Source organism: Oryx dammah, unplaced genomic scaffold (assembly GCF_014754425.2).
Source record: "Oryx dammah isolate SB20612 unplaced genomic scaffold, SCBI_Odam_1.1 HiC_scaffold_14, whole genome shotgun sequence".
Lineage (NCBI taxonomy): Eukaryota > Metazoa > Chordata > Mammalia > Artiodactyla > Bovidae > Oryx > Oryx dammah.
In genome coordinates, this window is record NW_024070198.1 from 20,769,612 (window position 1) to 20,786,615 (window position 17,004).

General features: G+C 50.4%; 1 protein-coding gene and 1 long non-coding RNA gene across 2 annotated transcripts in view; one reads left to right on the forward strand and one right to left on the reverse strand.

Moving 5' to 3' along the window:
- The window catches only part of LOC120873675, a 55,324-nt gene that overhangs the window by 34,139 nt on the left and 4,181 nt on the right, over window positions 1–17,004 (reverse strand). The gene's annotated exons all lie outside the window — the stretch shown is intronic.
- PAX2 (paired box 2) overlaps window positions 12,460–17,004 on the forward strand; it is a 94,561-nt gene continuing 90,016 nt past the window's right edge. Inside the window, exons 1-2 of the mRNA XM_040254484.1 lie at window positions 12,460–12,471; window positions 16,160–16,162. The gene's annotated coding sequence lies outside the window, so the exon portion shown is untranslated. The remainder of the gene's footprint in view (window positions 12,472–16,159; window positions 16,163–17,004) is intronic.

Here is a 17,004-nt window from a genome sequence, read left to right on the forward strand (position 1 = left end):
ATAATGGTTGCCTCACAAATCTCAACCCCCCAAATCTATGATTATCTTACCTTACATGGCAAAAGAGATTTAGAAGGTAGGATCATGTTAAGGATCTTTACATGAGAAGATCACCCTGGATTTTTGGAGCATGCCCAATGTCATCACAAGGGTTTTTATAAGAGGGAAGCAGGAATAGCAGTCAAAGAAAATGTGAGGACAGAAGGCAAGATCAGAGTGAGGTGGCCATGAGCCAAGGAATGTGGGTGACTTCTAGAGACTGGAAAAGGTAAGGAAACGAATTCTCCCCTAGAGTCTCCAGAAGAAACATAGCCTGCTGACCTGTTTTAGACCTTGAACTCAAGAAAGGTAAGCTAATAAATGTGTTGTTTTAAGCTAATAAATTTGTGGTAATTTATTACAGCAGCCAGAGGAAACTAACCCTTGTAAAAGTAGGTACAAGAGTGCCAACCAAGTACACAGCATATGCATTATAACTATTTGTTGTTTGTTTGTTTTGGCTGTACCACACACGTATGGGATCTTAGTTCCTTGACTAGGGATTGAACCCCAGCTGGCAATGAAAGCTCCAAGTCCTAACCCTGGACCACCAGGGAATTCCTTATAAGTATTTGCTAAATTCTGAGGAGGCAGGACTTCCCTGGTGGCCCAGTGGCTAAGAGTCAGAGCTGCCAATGCAGGGGGCCAGGCCAGGTCAGGGAACTAGATTCTACATGCTGCAACCAAGAGTTACATTCTGGTGTGGCACAACTAAGACCTTATAAATAAATATTAAAAAGAATCCCTCACAGGAGATTACTGAGGCCGGAGGAAAGGCCTAGTTTATCAGTCGCCAGATTTGCCATCTACATGTAAGCCTGCCTCTGGCTACCCTGGACCCTCCAAGATTCTGGATCCTGCCAGAGCCTGTATTTTGCCATCATAGACATGGACACAGCTCGGAGGGTGGAGGGGATGCTCCTTCAATGTCTGCCTGCTTCTTCCTGAATCAGGCTTGGGGCTAGCACATGCATTTAGGCCTGTGGCTGTGGGGGTTCAGGGGGCAGGTTGAGAATCTTCAGATCCTCCCATTCACTAGTTCTTTGGATCAGACTAGGCAGGAGGACAGGGTTGTGTAGGGGAAGGGAAACTGGGAAGCAAGTGCCTTAAGAGCCAGTGGAGTGAGTATACACACGTCCGTGGGCACAGAGAGCTACACCAGATTGTCAGTCGCACTTGGCCACGATTTTAACCATAGAACTCAAGCCACCGATGGGGGAATTTCTTGCTCAAAGGCCATGGCTGTTTCCTTAGCTCTTTGCTTCTTTTTCTGTCTTCTTTCATCTCCAGCTTGGGCCTGCCTGGAGAATGCTCCTTGCATGTTTCCCAGATGGGGGCAGGGACTTTGGAGACTTTGCCATGAGATAATGGAGTAAGTGGATTCGTTTGCACCACAATATAGTTTTCATTCTTACCAGTATGTGCAGGTATGTGTGTATCTGTAAGCCTCAGTTTCCTCATCCACACAACGGGAATAAATACTCCTGTCCTGCCTTCCTCAATGGATGTTAAGAGACTCGAAAGAAAACCTGCTCTACAATCAGTATAGGCAGTGCCTGGGCCCTGGAGCAAGACACACGTTTACTTGGAGAGAAGAGGCAACTCTGGCCACTCTGAGGAAAGGGGCAGTGCAAAGGTATAGGCAGGAAGGGCAAGTCAGCAGGAATCGGAAGAACCGTTGCTAACAGATATCCATTTCTTCTCACTATGAAAGATAACATTAGAAGTCTGTCCCCTGAGGACATCTGCTTCAGGACAGATGTGTTTGAGCAAGTGTGTTCACAGGTCCACACTATAGGAGATACTGGACACTCATGGCAGGCCCCAGGGAGGTGTGATAGAGTATTTGGGGGATGAGCGGCTGCCAGGGTACAACACTTTCTGCATTGAGATGATTAAGAACCAAATTCTGGAGTTTGAATACCCAGGCAGGGAACTCAGCTCCACCACTTCTGGCCAGTGTAACTGAGAGCAAAGTTAACCTCTCAGTCTTAGCCTCCCCGTCTATAAAATGGAATGATAGTGATGTCTAATTCATAAGGTTGTTGCGAAAATTAAATGAGACGTGAAATATTTATCACAGCTCCTGGCATATAACAAGTTTCCAATAAACACTATTGTTGACAGTGATGATGTTGCTGACATCATCATTCCTCCCCACTTCTGGGAGGAGGCCATGTGGTGCTAGCGAGCCAGAGGGACCTGGTGAGAATCGAAGTTCCACCACTAACCAGTTACATACACTTGACCAACTTTAATCCAAATGAGCCTCAGCTTCCTCATGTATATAATAGGGTCAGTAACATCTACTTCAAACAGACACCCCATGAGTGGTTAAGACTTTGCCTTCCAGTGCAGGGGGTGTGGGTTCGATCCCTGAGCAGGGAGCTAGGATCCCACATGTCTCACAGGCAAAACAAAAAACAGAAGCAAGATTGTAACAGATTTAATAGACTTTAACAAAGTGACCCCAAAGCCACAGCTGGCCTTTAGCTAGGTTTTCTCAGCCTACACTGTAAATACATAATCATGCAGTTAGTGCCAAAGGGTATACAGAGGAAAATAAGTCTTCCTTCCACCCCTGCCCTCTTCCTTGAGGCAGCCACTATTTCCAGTTTCTTGTATATCTTTCCAGAGCTAATCTGTGCAGGTACAAATATGTGTGTATGTATATGTGGCTTCCCTGGTGGTTCTGATGGTAGAGAATCTGCCTGGAGTGCAGAAGACCCAGGTTCAATCCCTGAGTTAAGAAGATCCCCTGGAGAAGGGAATGGCTACCCACTCCAGTATTCTTGCCTGGAGAATCCCATGGACAGAAGAGCCTGGCAGGCCATAGTCCACGGGGTCAAAAAGAGTTGGACATGACTGAGCAGCTAACACTTTCATGTATATATATATGCCTCTTCTTTCAATAAATGGTCCCAGCCCTTCCCTGGTGGTCCAGTGGCTAAGACTCCATGATTCCAATGCAGGGGGCATGGTTTGATCCCTGGTTGGGGAATTAAGATCCCACATGCTGTGTGGCAAAAAAAAAAAAGCACTTATCAATAAATGGTACCTAACAACATAAAAAATAAATAAATGGTCCCTTACACATCATTCTATGCCTTACTTTTTTCACTTAGTTCACCTTGGAGATCTTTCCTCACCTACGTACAAAGATTCACTTGATTCTTGGTTAAGGCTGCCTAGTATTCCATTGAATAAATATTTCATGTCATTCAAGCAGACTCTTAATGGTGGACATTAAGATTACTTCTAATCTTACACATCCATCATTTGGTCATCTGCCTGTTCACATTTAAAAAATTTTTTAAATAGTTTCTAAATGAATTTCAAAGAAAAACTAAGATTCCTCATTACTCTTAAAAGAATTAGACAGCTAGCCATCACTGGCCCCCACTTCAGCATGACAATCCCATCCTTTAGAGAGAAGTTTGTCCCCCTCCCTGTTGTCTTCCCAGCCATTTCTGCCCCCACAGGCATCTGTGTTTATGAACCCCCAATAAGACTTATGAAATTGCATGTGCAAATAGTATCTGGTAGCCAAAAAATGCTATTATTACTCTCTCATGGGGAATTACTCATCTACAATATTTCAAATGGGCCTGTCTTAGGGGCACAGGTTTTTATGTTCACACATGTGGGCCTGGGGTGCCTTCTTGTTGCATATGGGAAACTGGTGGTCCACACAGGAAGAGGAGTCATGCTCAGAGGCCCCTTGCTCACAAACCTTCTACAGCTCTGGAAGAGGAAGGAAATTCCTTTACATATACACTGCTCCATTGAAAGAAATTAAGACTAATCTGCCTGTGAGACTTATGCTGGCAAATATAGTAGCCATTTTCCACATTTAAATTAAATAATTAAATTCAATGAAAGTTAATTTAAATAAATAAATAGAATTTAAAATCTGTTCCTCAGATTTTCAAGTGTTCAACTGCCACATATGGTTAGTGGCCACCATCTTGAAGTGCAGATACAGAATATTTGCACTATCACAGAAAATTCCACTGGACAGCATTGTTCTAGAATGTAAGCTCCATGGAGGCAGGGGCTGTGTATCTCTTGTATCACCATGACCCCATGCCAACCACAGAGCTGACACAGAGAAGGCACTCTGTAACGGTTGTTGAAGTAATGGCTGAGGAACGAATAAATCAACCAACCAAGGGCCCAAAGGATATACAGCCAGAGGTTCCTCCACAGCACCCCACTGAGGCAGGTTTTTGAGGGGAAAAAGGATGGGCTGGGTCATGGAGGACCTCAATATAATACTGGAGCCTCAACGTCCCCAGAGAGGCCAGCAGGGTCAACCCCCCAAGACTGAGGCCTGGAAAGGAAGTAATCACCCACAGATGGTTTTTTGAGTCAGAAACCTGTGTTCTCAGCCTTCCTGCTGTTACTTTTTGTGAGGTCTCCCTCCGTAGAATCTGAATAAAAGCCCCTTCTGAAATGCCCCCAGTGTCTGTGGGTCTGAACTGGGGAGGCCTCATTAACCCCTGGGGGTCAGTGCAGAGCACCTTCAGTAGCTGGTTGAGGGAGCTAAGTTCTTGCTGGTTACTTCCCCACCCATGCCAGAAGGTGTTTCCAGAGGCTGTAGTGCCTGATCTGTTCCTGCCTAAACCACGGGTAACAGAAGGTAGAGGACAGGGCCTGAGAATCTGGGTAAGAGGACAAGAGTGTATAGTGAGCACACTTAGAGTTTTAGAAGATGTGACTTTCTGCCCTTATGTTTGTAGGTATTGGGGGCCAGGTGTGTGGTAGGGAGCTGTGTATGTATTGCGGGCTGTATGTGGTATGAGAGGGGCTTTAGGTGTAGTGAGATCAGGTACATGATTACAGTTAGGAGGTGTGTGTGGAGTGCATATTGAGGGCTGTGGGTTGGAGGCTGGGTGTGTTGGTTGACAGGGGCTGTGTGTGTATGAGGCTGTATATGTGTGGTGGGTCTGTGGTGAGGGGATGAGCATATTGGGGGCTATGTGCGTGCATGTGTGTGTGTGTGTATGTGTGGTGGGTTGTGTGTGTGTTTGTAGTGTGTGACGGCTGTGTCTTTCCTGTGGCCTTGCTTCACTTTCTCATGCTTCCTGATGTGGGCCAGAGTAGACCCCTGGAGTAAACCTGGGGGGTCCCACTGTGGAACACCTCCTCCACCCAGGAGGGGAGGCATGAGCTGCACTCACAAACAACCCTTCCTGCTGCTTGGCTCTGGCAGGGCAATGGGGATGCTGGGTGGGGTGAAAGCAAAGACCCAGAGAGACAGACCGAAATGGAGACAGAGAAGAGAGAGAGAAAGAGAAGAAAGACCTGACCAGGCCCTTGAGACCAGGTGGGAGACACGGGGTGGCCTGGGGGGCCAGGGGTGGGTGGTGCAAGGAAGAGAGTGTGAGTAAGTGTTCTAGGAGGTGAGGGGAAAGCAGACAGACAATGGATCGGATCGAAGGCCAGAGGGCGAGATGAGAGGGAGAAGAGAGCGAGAGAGGGATGAGAGAAAGAGAGATTGATGGGAAGTGGGGAGAAAAGAGCGGTGGGGAAAGCAGAGACAGTGGATCAAAGGCCAGAGACGAGACCCGAGAAGGGGGAGGGGGAAGAAGGGGCGAAGGGAGGGGGCTCGGCGGGGGAATTGCCGGGCGGGCGCTCGGGCGCTCCGAGCCGCGCGGCTCCCCGGGGAGACGGCAGACACTTTGCGGAGATGTTACTCCGGAGTTGGAGACGATGATAAATATGATAATTTGTATAAAATCTGAATGGGTCTTGTTTTCAGGGAGAATGCCTCGGATGATGAATGGGCCCGGCTCTCAGATAGATGGCTGATAAAAAGTGTATTGGATTGTTGAGAGCGATTTTAATTCTCATTCTCTACCTGCAGATGCCGCGGCCGCCGCGCTGGGCCTCGTTCTACCTCTCGGCCAAGCGCGGGTCGGCCAGCGGCCGGGCAGGCCTCGGCGGCTCAGGAGGCTTCTGAAATGACTCTAATTACAGAGTTATTAATTTTAAGAGGAGGGTGAGCGGGGGGTTTATGATTATTAATTGAGTGCGGGCTCTCGGCGAGCGAGGCGGAGCCGGCGGCGGGCAAGCGCGGAAGATGCGTTGGGCCCCGAGTAGCTCCAAGCCTGGAGGCCTCCGCGGCGGCGGCCACCAGTACCGTTTTGCAGACTGGCTGAGGATGCAGAGGCTTCCGCGCGCAGTCCGCATCCCTCATCTCCATCCCGCATCTGACCTGCGGTCCATCCTCTAGCCCTGGTCCGCGCGCCTGCGCAGCCAAACGTCCAGCTTTGCGCCAGGGGAACGAGTCGCGTCCGCAGCCCCAGGTCCAGGAGGCGCGGCTTTGAGGCAGGAAGCGCACCATCAGGGCTCCCAGCTCCCACCCGTGAACCCCAAGCCTGTGACTGATGCAGTGCGGGGCTCCTTTAGAGACAAACGAAAAGAACAATAGCATTTATGCGAGCCCCTACGTGTGCCAGGAGCTGTGCTGGGGGCTTTAATTCTTTAATTAAATGAATGAGCCTCCCCACTCCTCAGAGGAGGAAACTAAGAGAATAATTTGTTCTTGGGAGGGGATATATTTACTTTAAGGATGCTGCAGGCAGCCTTTCTCTCCGCCCCCCACCCCCTCGCGGCCCCCCAGATAGCTTCCCTTGACCAAGTGCTGTGGAGGGCGGAGGAGGGAACAACAGAGAAAACTCCTCTCTCTAATTCACATCCACACAGTCACTGTCATTCCTAGTGTCTGTTCTGGGTGACCCAGCGTATTGCCTAACACATTGTCCATCTTGAAGAAAAAATTTTCAAAAGACTGGGCTGCAAACTGGGAAGGCAGACATCCAAAAGTTCATAAATGGTTTTGCTCCACAGCACTGGCACTTTGGGTATAGTATCTGCCTGGCCACAGTGAGTATTTTAAAGAACTCACAAATCATTGAGAAAAGGCCATTCGGTGTAATAGGTGGGGAACTGGTTAAATTCCAGTAAAAGAAAATGAGACCCCTCAAACCCAAAGGCCCAAACCCATCCTCCTGCCACACACATTCATTTCTGTCTCACTCTTACTGGAAGGGTTAAAGATAGTTTCCACAGTCCTGGATTATTCCAGAACTTCTTCAATTTCTGCTTTGGGCAAAGATAACGCCTGCTCTAAGAGGAAAAAGACAGACCTCTGCGGGCTTAGGGAAAAGAGCGACTATAGGGTTATTCTAGCATATAGGGAAAAGGTACCTGTCACAGTGCCTGTTCTGTGGACCCAGAAGAGCCAGTGATGAGCATGGGCTCATGAGTAGGGTCCTCCATGCTCCTCTGCAGTTCCCAGGGCGCTTTGGCCCAGCTCATGGGGATTCAAATGGGACAGCCCAAGTCAGGCTTGTAGGGGAGGGCATCAGGTTCAATCCAGGGAATTCTCCCCATGGCTGGTGTTCAGGATCAGGATCCACAAGGCCTGATCAGAGGCTGAGCCCAGCTGGAGGGAGGCATGGCAGGGAGCCCCTACCCCCATCCCATATTGAGGCTTCAGGCTTGGACGCTGGAAAAGCCTGAGGTCTCATGGGAAGGGACAAGGCCTGGCTGGAAAACTCTTAGGGTGGGGCTCCCAGCTTCCTGCAAGGCTGGGTGAGGGCTGCTGGCCCTGCAGCCTCACAGAATTGGCTGGCCAGGTCACAGGAGCTAATTCTGGGTTTCCAGATTCAAAGGCTCTGAGGAGAGAGAGAGAGAAGAGAGGAGAGAGAAGAGCATAGAGATGGTGAAAGGCATGAGGATTTGGAAGAAGAGGGGAGAAGGGTTCCTGGGTTTCACCAACTGGATGTACTGAAGGAATCCTCTCAGACCCAATCAACCTCTAAACCACAGCCTGTGCCTCTTTTCTCTGTGACTCTGCAGTGGGCCCTAGGAATACTTGGCATAGCATGTGCTTAGGAGCATAGGTTATGGAGGCAGTATCTGGGTACAGATCCTACCTTTGCCACCTATTCGCTGTGTGATTGTGGACAAGTTACTGAAACTCTCTGTGCCTCAGTTTCGTCATCTTTAAAATAGGAATAAATAGTAGGCAGAACGAATGGAATTAATGTATGCAAACCATGTCTGACATGCAGTAAGCTCTCAGACATGTTAGTCGTTTTTATTATTAACTTTGTTCCAATCGGGCACCTGGTCTTCCCTCTGGATCAACAACTTCCCTGAATATCTTTATATTACTGCTCTTTATACTCCCTGACACCCTGTGCCTGTGCAGGAGACAATGCTCAATCAGTGTCTGCTGAGAGGTCTGGGCATGGGGTGGGCTTCTGTATGTCAGTGGTTACTATACCCCATGTTTAATACCACCCAATAATTCCCCAAGTCAAATATCCTTGTCCTCACTTTATAGATGTGAACACTTAGGCACAAGGAGCTCAAGGGATGTGCCCAAGACCAGAAAACTGGCATGCTTTGGAACTGAAAGAAGGGAGGGGTCTGTCCTGGTTCCATCTTTCACTCTTAGGTGCTGCTTTCTCTGTCTTAGAGTTAATGAGAATTTCTTCTTCGGTGATGCACATGGGACTCCCTGGTAAGGGTGCATGAGAAGAGGAGAAAAGAGTTGCCTCCAGATATGATACATGGGGTTTCCACTTTTATAACCACTGAAAGGGAAGGGTTTGCAAGGGGTTGGGTGGAGGAGGAGGGGACGAGAGGGGAGGGGGAGGCGAGGGATCAGAGCTGAGACTTAAGTTACCCAGAGACCCAGACAGACCTTAATTTATCATCTCACCCCACAATATACACACACATCCAATCTGTGCCTGAGTCCTGACCATCCTGCCTTCATCTCTCACATCTACCCTCTCTTCTTTATCTCCCTCAGACGTTTTTGTTCCAAGACCTCTTATCTTCTTTTGCTGAGACTGTTTTCCCAGTCTCTGCTGCTTTCTCTACCTCCAGCCCACCATCTACATTTGCAGTGGTCTTTCCTCTCCAGATCAGATCTTTTCTCTTCCCCGTATAAAATCCTCCAATGACACTCCATGGCCTAAATGAGAATCAAAACTCCTTCGCAAAAGTGCTCCTTGATCTAGGCCCTGCCTATCTCCCAACCTTGTTCCCCTTGACTCAATTCTCACATCCATATTGGCTTCACAGAATCCTTTGCAATTTCCCAGCTAGGTGGGTTGCTGCCCCTTCCCCATGCTTTTGCTCCTGATCTCCTTCTGCCTGGGAATAGTTCAGCTAGGTATCCCCCGCATTTGGTGTACATTTCATCATCTTGCGAGACCTCATCTGTTTACAAAGCATTCTCTGACACTCCCGTGTTTCAGTCACCCTTCCAGTCCATATCGTGACACTCTCTGAAGTTTCTTGGCAAAACTTTCTTTTTGCCACCAGGTGATATCCTCCTTAAAAGCAGAGCCAGTATCTGATTTATCTACTTAAATATAATAGTCATATATGGATGTGAGAGTTGAACTATAAAGAAAGCTGAGCACCAAAGAATTGATGCTTTTGAACTGTGGTGTTGGGGAAGACTCTTGAGAGTCCCTTGGACAGCAAGGAGATCCAACCAGTCAATCCAAAAGGAAATCAGTGCTGAATATTCATTGGAAGGACTGATGCTGAAGCTGTAGCTCCAATGGCCACCTGATGCAAAACACTGACTCATTGGAAAAGACCCTGATGCTGGGAAAGATTGAAGGCAGGAGGAGAAGAGGACGACAGAGGATGAGATAGTTGGATGCCATCACCAACTCGACCGACATGAGTTTGAGCAAGCTCTGGAAGTTGGTGATGGACAGGGAAGCCTGGCATGCTGCAGGCCATGGGGTGGCAAAGAATCAGACTGAGCGACTGAACTGAACTGAATAACAGGGAAGAAAAAACTCTGACTCCACATTAGATGTTTATTTTACTTCAATCTTTGTATTCTATTGCTTTTGCTTTGAGTTAAAAACATTGCCTGTAGCCTGAAATATACAGGATAGCCCATTCTCAAGGCTCTGGTCTTTAAAAGTACAACACTTTTCCATTCATACAGAAATACAAAGTTGCAGAACAAAGAATAACATTTGCCTTGTTGAAGATTTATAGGGACCTGACCTACATGGACAGCTGCAAGAACAAAGGATTCCATCACCACAAAGTTTGCAACAACCAACCACGCCCCTTCTTCACCTTGCCTTTAAAAATGCCTTGCTGAAACCTTTCAGAGAGTTCAGGGTTTTGACGGGGTCATAAGCCACACTTTCTCCTTGTATGGCCCTGCAATAAACCTTTTTCTGCTCCGAATTCCCAACGTTTTGGTGTTGTTCTGCCTCACTGTGCCTCAGGCATACGAACTTGGGGTACAGTACCATAAACCCAGTGTCCATCACAAAGCAGCCCCATGGCGTACTGACTGGCTGACCGGTGCTTTCCCACTTAAGTCAGCTTGGTCACGGCCTCCTCCCCAGCCCAAAGTGTTCTGGTCTAGATATCAGTTTCTCCTGTCCCTGTGCAAAAGTTGGAATCGACTGAATTACCGGTTTTCTTCTTGGAAGTCTTTAACCCCCGCCCCTACCCCCAAACTCCTCTAGCCAGCTCGGTGGCTGAGCAGGCTAGAGGAACAAGACAGGAGGGAGGGGTAGAAGCCCGGAGGAGGGGCGAAGTGGGCTGGACCACACACTGACCCCGAAGTCCCAAAGGTTGGAAATGTTGGGAATGCTTGTCATCCTAGGGTCCGCCCGGCTGGCAAGGAAGCCTCTCTCGCCTCACCCTCTGTTCACATGCGCACAGTGGCCTGTCCGGGCCTCAGTCTCCTGCCTGGCGTCCCGAGGAGGGGCCAGAGGACAGGGGCTCGAAATGACTGCGACCTGGGAGGGAGCACTCCCACGAGGGTCAGACCGAAGGGGAGACGCTCCCTAAAACCCTTGCTCTGCCTTTCCCTCCAGCCCGCATTTCCACTTTTCAATTCTCTCTGCTTCTCTTCTGCACGTTCCCTATCCCCTCCCCCGCTTCTTTCCCTTTTCTCCTACCCAACTTATGGCCTGGGCAGCCCAGTGCCGTGCCAGGCCCCTAGAGCCAGCTGAACCTGCGCCGCCCCTCTCTAGCCGCGGGAAGGCGGGTCAGGAAATGCGCCCTCCGCTGGTGCGGCTCACGGTTCTCGACGCGTTACTTTTTTCTCGTAGCTGTGCCCCTGCGAGCCCGCCTGGGCGCTAGGAATCTGTAAGGGGGGTTGGGGTGGGGGAGCGGGTGGTGGAGCAGGTGGACTCTGCTAAATAGTATGTGTGGTAGTGGGAGGGGGGTTCTAGCTACGAGAAAGCTGGGCTCTGAGCTAAGCAGCAGAAGCCTCTCCTCTCCCAGTCCTTGCCTCCCTTCGCGCTGGGGCAGAAAGTTCCTGGTGCCCATTGCGCACCCAAGAAAGAGCCGTGCGCCTTTTATTTACTCATCCTCTCCCGGCCATCTATCCAGGATGACATCCCACACGCAAACTTCATTGCTTCCAAGGGCAGATACTCCTGTGAGCCCCGTGCCCTGGAACTTCAAACGGGAGTCGGGTTCGACACCAAACCAGCCTAGAGCGCCGAGGGCGCAAACTGAGCTCCCGGGTCTTCGGCCCTTGGGCAGGGAACACTGGCCGCCGCGGGGCGCGCTTCCATTGCTGAGCCTCGCAGGGGAGTTTTGTTTTTTTTTTAAATATAACAAAAGCATTTGATCTTTTGGATTTCTTTTATTTTTATTCTTTTGTTTTCTCTTCTTCCCTAACCTCCCCCGTTCCCTTTCTTTTCCTTCGCTTTTTCTTTCTCACTCTCTGTCTTTGCCTCTTTTCTCTCCGTCCTTTTCTGTACCTTCCTCTTCTATTTTGGTCCCGACTCTGCCTCTGAGTCCCTGTCTTTCTTTGTATCTCCCCTCCCGGACCCTTCCCTTTCCCTGCGTGAGGGCTACACCATTTCCCTAAATCGTTTTTCCTGACTTGGCCGCCTCTTTCTCACTTTTTCGTTTTCCCGGCGGCCCCAGACTGGCGGGCTCGGGTCGGGCTCTCCCGCCGCCGCCGGCGCGTGATTTATTCGCCTAACCCGGCGGAATCAGGTGCTGAACGAGGGAACAGATTTCTCCCAGGAAGGGTTTTGTGAACTAAACGATGCTAATTACGGGGTGGGGGACGCGCCGCCCCGAGGAGGGGAGGTGCGCCGGGCGAGGGGAGAGGCCGGAGCCGGGCCGCAGCCCTCCCAGGCCGCCTCCCCTGCGCCACTCGCCCCAGCATTCGCCTTTCCCTGGGAACTTTCCCGTCTGAGTTAACTATTAACCACTGGCGAGAGGCAATTTTCTTCGGAATTTCAGCGATTTCCTTTTCGCGGTGGAGGCAGATTAACATGCAAATGGTGAGATGCTCGGCTTGAGTCTGCGCGCGGATGAGGATGCCTCGGCCCCTCCAAATAGTGTCCCTCGCGAGGGCGGAAAACTACAGCCCGAGCCATCCCCCCTTCCCCGTCCGTGCCGGGTCACCAAGCCGTGACCGAGCCAGTGCCCGGCCGGTGCCCGGGGCGAAGGTGGAAAAAGCCGAACAGCTAGTGCTTGGGGGCGGGGTTGAGAAGGGAGCTTAACTGGGCAAGGCCACCCGAGGAGCCCGCGACCGACACAGCCTGCTCTCTACTTGGGAGTCCCGCACGCGGGGATGCTCTTGGAGGGGTTGGCCAACTTGGGAGGAAAATCCTTTCCCGCCTGCAGAATCGCCAGACTGTCGCTTGCTTCCTCCCCCTTTGCCACCGCCGAGCACCCCAACACACACACACACATCCTGCCCTGGATTGCGATCGCAACAAACTTTGTCAGACTTGAGCCGCTGGGCACAGGCTCCTCGCCTTTCCCTACTTTGCTCCTTGCTGGCCCGCTCTTCCTGGAGTAGGACAGGAGGGCGTTCTGGGCTTCGGAGAGGACCGTTTGGGAAAGTCTGGGCCTCGCCTGGCTGGGACGTTACCCTCTGACCACCCTCCAGACCGCCGGACACCCAAAGCACTGCACTGCGGAAGGCTGCTGGTGGCCGCGGCCCGGCTTGGCAAGGCCCCTAGCTCAGGGCCCCGCCGCTCCTGGGACCGGGCATTCCGGGGGACGCTGAGCCCCTTACTATTGCCTCCCGCAGTGCTGGGCCTGGGGCTCAGTTCTGGACTGCCAGCCACTTGCCAAGCAGTCTTCTCTGTATTCTCCGCCTTTCCAGCTTACTTCTCTCCTGCCCTCCCCGCCGGGTTAGCTCTCTCCCCCTGCCGCCTAGCAGCCTCCATTTCTGGCGAGGCTGCCTCTGTCTCTCTGTCTCTCCCTGTCTCTCTGTCTCTGTCTCTCTTGTTTGTTTCAACGCGCGGACACTGATTGTGCCTTATGAAGTTCTAACTGGTTTTGTGTCAGGAAGATCTTTCTCGCTGCTACCCAGCCTGGCGTGACGGATTAAACATCAACTAGTTAAATAAAAATTAATATCAACTGCCTCCTAACTTCTAATGTCATGTTGTTTATAACTAATGAACTGATTAGGGGATAAACACATCATGGAGACATTCGGCTCTCCTGCCTGGCTCAGCAGCCGCCCTGTGCCCACACCCCAGTACAGCCTCTGGCTGCCAGTCCAGGAAGAAGGCGGGGCTGGAGGGGCTGCCAGCTCCCCGGGGCTTGCTCCTCTGCCTACCTTTCTCGCTTTCTTTCCCTTCCTCTATACATTTCCTTTTCTCAGTCCCTCTTTTTCCCCTTCTTTCTTCTTCCTTTCTTCCTCCCTTGCATTCTTCTTTATCCTCTGCTTCTCTGCAAGGAATAGTCCATCAGACTGACTCTGGGTTGGATGTGTCTGTCTGTCTCTCTCTGATAGTCTTGTCCCCCAACCTCCCTTCTTTGTGGGAGTCCCTACCTCTCTCTTCCCTCTTCTCTACCCTCATTTGGATTCATTCCTCCCCCAGCACAAAGTGTAATGATTAAAAGCATCCTTGTGACTGGGCCTCTGCCCCAAGACAAAGCAGAAGTCTGCAACCTCGCCCTCAGCACTTTGTGAAATACTGACACCCCTTCTCCAGTTATTTAGGGGAAAGGGCAGGGAGCTAGAATAAGTGAGGTTGTGTTTTCTGTTTCTCCTGTATTCAATCTGGAAGGAGATAGAGAAAATAAAAGTGATTTCTAAAACTTTCACCTTTCCTCTTGTCCCAGAAGCAATTAATACAGGTTCAAGTGCTAAGTTTAATTTTCAAAGAAAGAAAAACTACTCTTGTGTCCTTCCTCCAGGGGCTTCAGCGCCCTCTCCACACACATCCACCCACTCACACCCCTAGCCAGCCCTAGTCTGACAAGAGTGGCCTCCTGCAGGGCTCTTTTCCTAAAGATACTTAAAGCAAATCACAATTGTCATCATGACAACAATAAGGCAGGAAAGCAAGTAATCACAGACCTGGCCCCGGTGATTTTTTTTTCTCTAAGAAGCCACAACATTTTAACTTGGTTTGCCCTGGACCGCAGGGTCTGACAAGACAATAACAACAGAAAAAGCTTTTAAAACCAATTTAGCACACGTGAAAATGTAATTCTAATGAAGAATCAATAGGCTGGCGGATCATTTTTCCTGGGACTCCTTGGAGAACCTGAGAGAGACTTTCAATCAATGGGGCGGGCAATGAGCAGGAGGCCCCTGAGAGACTGTGGGACAGGGGTGAGGCCTGGGAGACAAAGAGAAGGCTGGAGGGAGGCTAAGGTACAGGGCCTGCCCTTTGACTGGCATCACTTTGCAGGTCTCCAGAGTTCCCAAGGCTCCAAAAGTATCAGAGCGAGAGCTAAGAAAACTCCTTCCTCCTCTTGGTCCCCCTGGTATGCGACAGGCTGCTTAGCACAATGGCTTCAGCTGCCTTCCCCTGGGCCTAGGCCCCAGTCCTGGCACTGCCCCAACCTTGGGCCCTGTGTTCAGGTAACTGTGACAAGCTGGCTCAGGAGCAGGCAAGGACACTAAAGCTATGTGTGTGAGTGTCCCCAGTTCAAAACACCTGGGTGCCTCCGTGTGTGTGTGTGTGTGTGTGTGTGTAATGATGGGTCTCATTTCCTGCTTCTGAAAACGGAGGAATAAAAGCAATGAATATGTCTGTGGTCACACTTTACATTCTATCAATCACTTTCACCCAAGTTTCTCAAGAGAAATCTGGGAGAAGGGCAAGGATTATGATCACTATTTTAGAAGTGGTAACAAAGGCACAAAGAGCCTTGCAGTGGAGGTGTGACTCAGCAGGTCATGGCCCATGTGAGTGGGTGACAGAGAGTCTATGTGTGTGAACATCTCACTTGTGTGTAATAGAATAACAGCGTGAGAATGCATGGGGGGGGCAAGGAGAGAGACTAGGGTTTCATTTATACACATTGCTCTCCCACCCTTGTCCTTGGGAATGTGTTCTGTGTATAACAAAAAGCAAAACCCTTTTTTTTTTTTTTTACTTCTAACATACGCTTATGTTGGAAAATCAGTTTGATTTTTTTAAAAAAAGTTAAGAAAAGAAACCCCAGCAGTCTGATGTTTTAAATCACACATTGGTGGTAAGATGGTAACTCGGCCATGATTTGCCTGAAACAGTAGAGATTCATGGTCCTGGAGGATGATTTTTTTAAAATTTAAGTTGCGGAAGGGAATTTCCTGGTGGTGTAGGGGTTAGGACTCCAAGCTTTCATTGTCAAGGGCCCTAATTCAACCCCTGGGCAGGGAACTAAGATCTCAAACCTGTGCATGACAAACAATTTTCTTTTTAAGTTGGGGAGCCATTATATGGGTTTGGCCTCTGGGTGCCTGTGCCTCTTCAGTCCTGAGTTGCACAATCTTTTTGAAGGAACTTCAGCTGAAGTATCTGGGACTCTCGCTAAAGAGCATCCATTGCTAAGTGGTCCCAGTAGGCCTTTTGGACCTGGGCCTCGGTCCTTGCTTTGGTGCCTTCTGCCTGGAGCCTGGAGGTGTTTGTGCAGGAGATAGGACCAGCTACAGACCTCTGCCTGCACACTGGGGCTCACCCAGCACTTACCTTGCCTGCTTCTCAGTGTTACTCAGCATGTGTAAGCAAAGGCTGAATGAGAGTGGGAGGCCCAGAGCAAGTGAGTGGGAGTGTGAAATGGGGGCAGATGAGAAAAGGGGACCTGGGGAGTAGAAGTGGGAAGTGGTGCTTGAGAAGTGGGTGAGTGTGTAAGAAGGAGTATAAGAGAGTGTGTGTGGACAAAGTGGTGTAGAAGTTTGAGGGAGAACTTGTGACCAAGGTGTGAGCGGTGTAAATTCCAGGTTGGGAGGGCCCGAGGTGGGACAAAGCTCAAGTGAGCCTTTGATCAGGCATGGAAAGCATGAGTGTGCTTGGAGAGGTGTGAATCTGAGGGTCCAAGAAACTTGGAGTGAGAAGACCAGAATAATGCGGAAGGGGGTGGTTCAGACGGGTGGGCCTCTGAGCACAGCCGCACAGCCGGAGCCGTGGAGGGTTCTGGGCTTTCTCCCTTTCTTCTGAGCCTGCCTCATCTCCTGAAGGCAGTGAAGCCAGAACTTTTCCCTTTTATTCTGATTTTTTTTTAAATGAAGAATGGAAAGAAAATTTGGAGCAGGAGAGGCTTGTAAGGGATTTAGCGAGCAGTTTCACAATGTATTGGCGACAAGGAGTGATTATGTCGCCCAAGAAAGTTGGGGTGCGTCTGTAGGAATCTTGGAAACATGTATTAAGACTAAGCCGTGTGTGGCAGGCGGTGGAGTAAGTGCTAGTGGAGAAAGTGGCAGGGGGCGAGCGCTGAGCGTCGTGGAGAAGGGGAACGCACAAAGTTGGGGAACGCATGAGAGTGAAGACGCCCCTGCGTGTAAGGCTGGCGACTGACGGGAGCGAGTGACAGCGAAGAAGAGGGGGGTGGGGTGAGAGGGTGTGCCGGCGTCTAGGCTGGGGATTCGGTCTCTGGGTGCCTGCGGCAGCGCGGCGGCTGCTTGCCTGCCGCGGGCTCGGGGCCGGGGTGCGTGTGCGCGCGTGTGCGCGGGACGGAGAGGCTGGGGCTCCT